Source organism: Ixodes scapularis, unplaced genomic scaffold, assembly GCF_016920785.2.
Source record: "Ixodes scapularis isolate PalLabHiFi unplaced genomic scaffold, ASM1692078v2 PGA_scaffold9__187_contigs__length_104089568, whole genome shotgun sequence".
NCBI lineage: Eukaryota > Metazoa > Arthropoda > Arachnida > Ixodida > Ixodidae > Ixodes > Ixodes scapularis.
This window is the reverse complement of record NW_024609884.1, coordinates 69992979-69999439: the sequence shown is the minus strand read 5'-3', so window position 1 is coordinate 69999439 and position 6461 is coordinate 69992979.

Genomic DNA, 6461 nt, shown 5'->3' with positions numbered 1-6461 from the left:
CAATCCAAAGTGCTTCCCGCCCAAGCAATCGTGGTTCGACGACGTCTGTGTTTCCTTTTTCATCGCCCCTGTTCACGTTCTTGGACGAACCGAGCAGGCAGAAAACCCATGAAAACTGACCTTCAAACCTTTCACGACTCTTTTGATACAGCCCCAGTCGCGGCGTCTTGACGAGAAGGCAGGTTTTTGTCCTGTTTCTTCCAAAGTAACAAAGGAATGCACGTGCCCCATGGCGGCTCCACCCACAGCTCCAGACAGGAAGTGCGCACGACGCGCCACCACCGCGCCGTGACGTAACAGAGGTCAAGAACGAAGTGGAAGTTCCTCCCACCCCTTTCCACTTCAGCGGGGCGAGTGGTGGAGAGGAGGTCGCCTCCTCTCCAGCGTTCGCTCTACTAAAGTGGAAAGAGATGGGAGGAGCTTCCACTTCGTTTTAGACCTGTCACCGGCAGATCAGTCTTTTGACATTCTCGCTGCTCTCTGCTCCGCGGACACAACTTGATCGAACGACGTTTCGTGGTCGTTTGAGCGTAGTTACCGGAGTGAGCGTTTTCTCCGCTTCACCCGTTGCAGAGCAGACTGTCGTTTGCGCCTCTATACTTCGTCTCATCCTACGATGGACTAAAGGCCAAAGCCACGGGCCGCCCAGGTCCAATCACATTCCACGCTAAGCTATGACACACTTAGCATTGAATATAGGTTTGGACGAATAATGCTAAGAATCCAAAAACGCTGCGTCATTTTTAGAGCTTCGACACTGCAAAGGGCCAGTACGTCGTGGCTTTCTTTGCAATGTAAAATTGTTGAGTCACTCATTGCTCGATCCGAACCATTGTCTGCCCATTGCCATCAGTGATCCGAGATGCTGGCATCGATACGTGCGTCGAAGCGAAATACTACGCAATGTCTAAGTGGTTCGTGATTGGATCTGGCGGTTCGTAGCTTCCGCCTTTAGTCCATCGTAGGGTGAGACGAAGTATAGCGTGATCGCGTAGCTGCCCAAGATAGTTATTGATGGAATTCCCAATTCTTTTTTTCGCTGATATTCACTTTGGACTTCAAAATACCTATCTGTCGTTTTCGAAAAATCTATTTCTACTGCAACAGTACCTCGGTCATGGAAGTCGGCTAAAATAATCCCCTTTTTCAAGTCAGGCAACAAACAGGTGGTTACAAACGACAGACCCATTTCGCTCCCAATGTATTCACACAAACTTTTGGAACATATTGTCTATAAGCAGATATCCTGAGTACCTCGAGACTAATTTCATTCTTTGCCCGCAACAGCATGGTTTTCGCCGTGGCTACTCCACCTCAACCCAACTTCATGAATTCATTCACGACATAGCTTTAGCTTTAGATAAAAGAGGACAACTTGATGCCATCTTTGTAGATTATTCTAAGGCTTTCGATAAAGTGCCACATCATAGGCTTCTTCTGAAACTACAAGCGATATTAAATAATACGTCATTAGATAATTGTATTGAAGATTATCTAAAAAATAGATCGCAGTTTGTCTCATATAGGGATGTTCATTCTAGCAATGTCTCAGTTAGTTCCAGTGCCCCACAGGGATCGGTTTTAGGACCTCTTTTGTTTTTACTTTATATTAACGACGTCGCAAATGGTCTTCCAGTTAAACTTCGCCTCTATGCAGATGATTGCGTTTTGTACAATAAAATCAACTCGGTAGATGACAATGCCTTGCTAAATGACTCTTTTGAACAGTTTTCTATTTGGAGTAAGAAGTGGCAGGCGGAAATTCATTTTGAGAAATCTGTCGTTATCACATTTACTAACAAGAAGCAACCGTCTGTTTTTAGGTATGGTACTGGTAATATAATTCTGCGTCAAGTCCATGAATATAAGTATTTGGGTATTTTTTTCACGCCTAGTCTCAAATGGGATAAGCGCATCAGTTCTATTTGTTCTCGTGCTCTGCAAAGGCTAGGATATGTCAAGAGAACCTTAAAATCTCCAACTAGGGAAGTTAAAATAACGGCGTATAAGACCTTGATTAGACCTATCTTAGAGTATGGTTGTGTGGTGTGGGATCCGTATCTAAAGGGTGATATTAAGCAGATTGACGCAATACAAGCAAAGGCAGCTAGATTTATTTGTAATAGATATGACCGCAATTTTTCTCCTACATCTTCCATGACTGACATAGGACTTACGCCTCTTGATTCCAGACGCGCTGTACAGCGACCTAAGCTCCTACACAAAATAGTGAATAATAATTGTGCACTTTCAATAGGGAAAAATATGTTGGTTTTGTTACTCAATCACGCACTCGAATCTTCCATCCTCTAAATCCTGTACCGTACAGAGCCCACCTTAACTGTTTTAAATATTATTTTTTTCCTCGAACGATAGAAAACTTGAACAACATAAATGAATCAGCGCGTTATCTCGATTTTGATAGATTTGTATTAGAAATACAGTATACGTGTTCTGGTATGGTGCCTGCGAGTCTACTATTGAAGTGTATGTGATTGTTTTTGTACTCCTTTTTTTTTTTACTATATTGCATTTTTCAAGACTTTTTAAGTTTTGTTCTGTAGGGTGTGTACATCTTTAATTGTTGGCTTTTTGAATGTATATGTATGTTTTCTTTCCCCTCCTGCGATGACCTCATCGAGGTCGCAGTATTTTGAAATAAATAAATAAATAAATAGTTACTCTATTTCGACCCGTGTCCATGCGGTTCTAACTTCGTCCCCGCAGCGTAAAAACAGACTACTCAAGGAATAAAAAAAATTAAAAAAAAAGTACGTACCCCACGAGAAAAGGTTATCCTTGCGGCGTTTATGTGTTCTATGTAAAATAGAACAGCATATTTAATCGACAAGAACGAGCATCACCTTGCGACGAGTAACTGCGTACGGCACCGTCCAAACTACAGCCAGCTTGCACGAAAAACACTTTCCTCGGATACCGCAATCGTCTTCAACGGAGACTGGAAACAAGCTGACGCCCAAAGTGAGGTCAGTTATTCCCGCGGGAAGAGTTCACTTGGAAAAAAAGGGTAGGTGAGGGTGAGGAATGGGAAGGGAGCGCTTTTAGTCCCGCTTTTCTAGAGGAGGGAAGTCGGCGAAATCTTCGCCTTTGTAATTTTGAGGCGCGCGCAAACAACGTGAAAAAATGAGAAAACTTCCCTTGTCTCCTTGCTTTCGCTTAAATTTAGCCACAATATCAGGAGTCAGGACGTTCAATTTTGTTCTGCTAACTCCCGTTTGGGGCTTCTGAACCTACTGAGGAAGGCACCTACTACCACACGCACACACATTAATATCTTTAACGTTTGAGAATTTGTTAAAACAGTTGGTAGTGTAGTGCGCGACAGCACAACGCTAAGAGTTGGTAATAACGTAATCTCGCGAGGGGGACGGGGGCGGCGACGCTGCCGATTTTAGCCGCCTCAGTGTTGCCTCAGTTAGCCACGGAGGCGCGCTCCGACTCCAGCCCGCCAGTCGCCCTCTCGCAGACGAACGAAGAACCAGAGGATGGCGGCGGAGACGGGGGCAGGCAGTGTCGGCCGTTTTGGTCGGCGTGTTCGTACATCATGCAGTTTTAACTAAAAAACCGAGTGCGTTAAAATAAGAAACGTGTTCCGTTTCTTAATAGCGTTGCACAAAGGGAGCGGGATGTCTAAGTTAATAGAGAGTTTTAGTATACCGTTTTCATCTTCCGCTCCGCTCTGAGGGTGCCAAACTGCGCATGCGCGGCCCGCTTCGCCGGAATGGAAAGCGGAGGTCCAAAAACGCGTTTTAGTAGAGCGTTTTTCTTCAGCGTAAGAGCGTTTTGAGCGGGTTCGAAAATTTTGCTCGCGTAGCCCCACAAGTGGACGTTTATAGTACTAGTAAGACAAAAAAACCTAAGCGTTAACACCAAAAGAGTTAAAGGGAGCGTGATTGTAGAGGTAGTAAAAACGAAGGCGACAATATTGAGCACAAAAGAGTAGGCACACACCTGAAGAAATATTAAGCTATAAAATATAAATATAATCGTTTTACCTTGTGTGCGAGTGAAGCCGAAGGTATAAGCATGAGCATGTTGCTCTAAACGGTACTTGCACTGCACGAGCGCGCGTGCTTATCAAGGACGCTGAAAGGCCTGCACTCGCTCTTGTAGCTTCTGCTCCACTCGAATTAAAACTGAAACAGATTTACTTATTCGAAGTAGAAAAATAAGAGAAAAGGACGAAGTTTGCGCATTGGGAGTACATCCTTTTGCGTAGTACGAGTACAGTGTTGCTCAAGGCTAGCAAGCAACTGCACGATGAATCCCCGCTGTTCTCAAGGAAGGAGACTCCTACTAACGAGATTAAGATGGCGAGACATCGAATCTATGATTCGTATCCTTCGTGCCATCAAGCGCCGAAGCTTCCTTTCCGAACGCGGTTTGCTGGATATTTCCAACGTAGAAAAGAAACCCTTTAGGAAACTATCCTGCTTAAAGAAGGACCTGGCTGTTCTGCATGCGGGCCTCCAAATACCAGCACCCGACAGATCGGCGCAGGGTGTTGCCATTCTGGCGAGACGCTTTGCATGGTTCTTCCTCGACTGGCCTATCCCAACCGTCTGTTCGTACTTGGTTGAGCGTTTGGACGGAACTTGTCGGTGTTCTTCAGTTCTGTGAACCTCATCGTGGGTCACATCAACGAGAGGTTCGGCCACCTGCTCGCTGACATGAACAAACATAGGTGGTTGACCCTGGCGAAACTAGAGCTGTGCTCACAGGTGAGACCCTGCATGGTTTGTTTAAATTTCGCGTTTTCATTGTTTCTAGCACAGCTGCTCTGTCTGGTGAAAAGTTACTTTTTTCTATACGCCAAAGGTGTACATGGGCAGTGTCAGGAGAAGTCACGACGAGCGCGTTCGTAATCTATGAGTATTGGTAGGCCACTTTTATGAGCCGTCTTTGCTCTACTTTACCCTCTGCGAGAAGCATCGTCCCCACCGCGCATGCGTGGCCCGCTCTGAGTTGGAGCGTAAAGTTAGCGGAGTGAGCGTGCGCTCCGCTTCACAAGTTGTAGAGCGGACTGCCCTCAGCGTCCTTAGCGTGATCGCTTAGATCTCAAGATGGCTGCACTTACTCAATACGCGTCGATGTTTTTGACCGTGACCTCAGCTTGAAAGAGGTCGAATCAAGAAGTAAAGCGTACGCCCCGCGCGTAAAAAGTAAACTATTCGATTTGAGTTCTATGTAACACAAAACAGCATAATCAAACGAAGTGAACGAGTATCACTTTGCAACCAGCACGGCGTCGGTAAAGTCGTCGCGTTTTGTGGACGGCCTATGGCTATGCAGTCAGATGTACGGGTGCGCGTGCTTGAACGACGATTATATCTGTGCATGCGCCCTCCTGTCGAAAATGCCACTGAAAGCTGACCACGAGCATAGCACTCGCAAGCTGCACCAAAGAAACCATTCCTCTCAGCTTTATTTATTCACACTCGCTCGCAACTTTTGAATTGTTTAACTTTCCTCAAGAAATGTTTGCGTTGGATTTCCTTGGTAGATTTAGAAAATAATAGAAACTTAAATGCAGCCTTTTTAAAAGTGCAACCCATGGTGCCGCTAGTCTTACAGGCCGCCTTATTTTGGCCAAGTGTCTAGGGGGCAAGAGAGCTGCGTCATTGTTTGTCGCGGATGCGAGTCTAAATGTATTAGACACGAATGCTGCGTCAATACTGAATATGAGATGGTTCTAGTCACAAGTCTCGCACTAAAAGCGATGCCCAAAATATGGCGGCCGAATATGTTACCCGGTGGTGTTTTGAAAAGAGTTACCAATAACGGTCGAAAGAATATTCCACGTCAATTTTTTGTCTGTTGAAAACCAGACAGGCATAAACAATGCAAAATTTAGCAAACACAACCCTGGACTTCTGAGCAATAGTGGTAGATTAGAACAGTTTTCAGAAGTTTCGTTTCGAATTCCGGCGTAGCGGCCTCGCATGCACAGTTTGACGGCCTCAAACCTTAGCAGAATTAAGAAACAACTATATATATATATATATATATATATATATATATATATATATATATATATATTAATTTACGATACCCAGTTTTTTACAACCCTACAATGGAAATACGCTTTATCTTAGAGGAGTAACAAGTCCCATATCACATGTTTTGGTAGTGTTTAAATACTGCCGTGTTGTAAGAGTGTTTTCTTTGTCGTTTTTATTAGGCCGTCAAGGACAAGGGAACGTCAAGGACAAGGGTTTTGTTGACCGCACAGCATGCCCATATGCCGTCCCTCAAAAAAATTAGAAGACCACAAGAGGGTGCTCGTCGTGAAGCACCAGGCAGTGATGTGCGCAGACGGCATAATTTGACGGCTGGACGAAACCTACAAAGACCATGGGCATTTTTTTGTTTGTTTAATATTAGAATGCATAAAATTATCACAGTAAATCATGTTCAAGCTTTTGTACTGAGCGAAATAC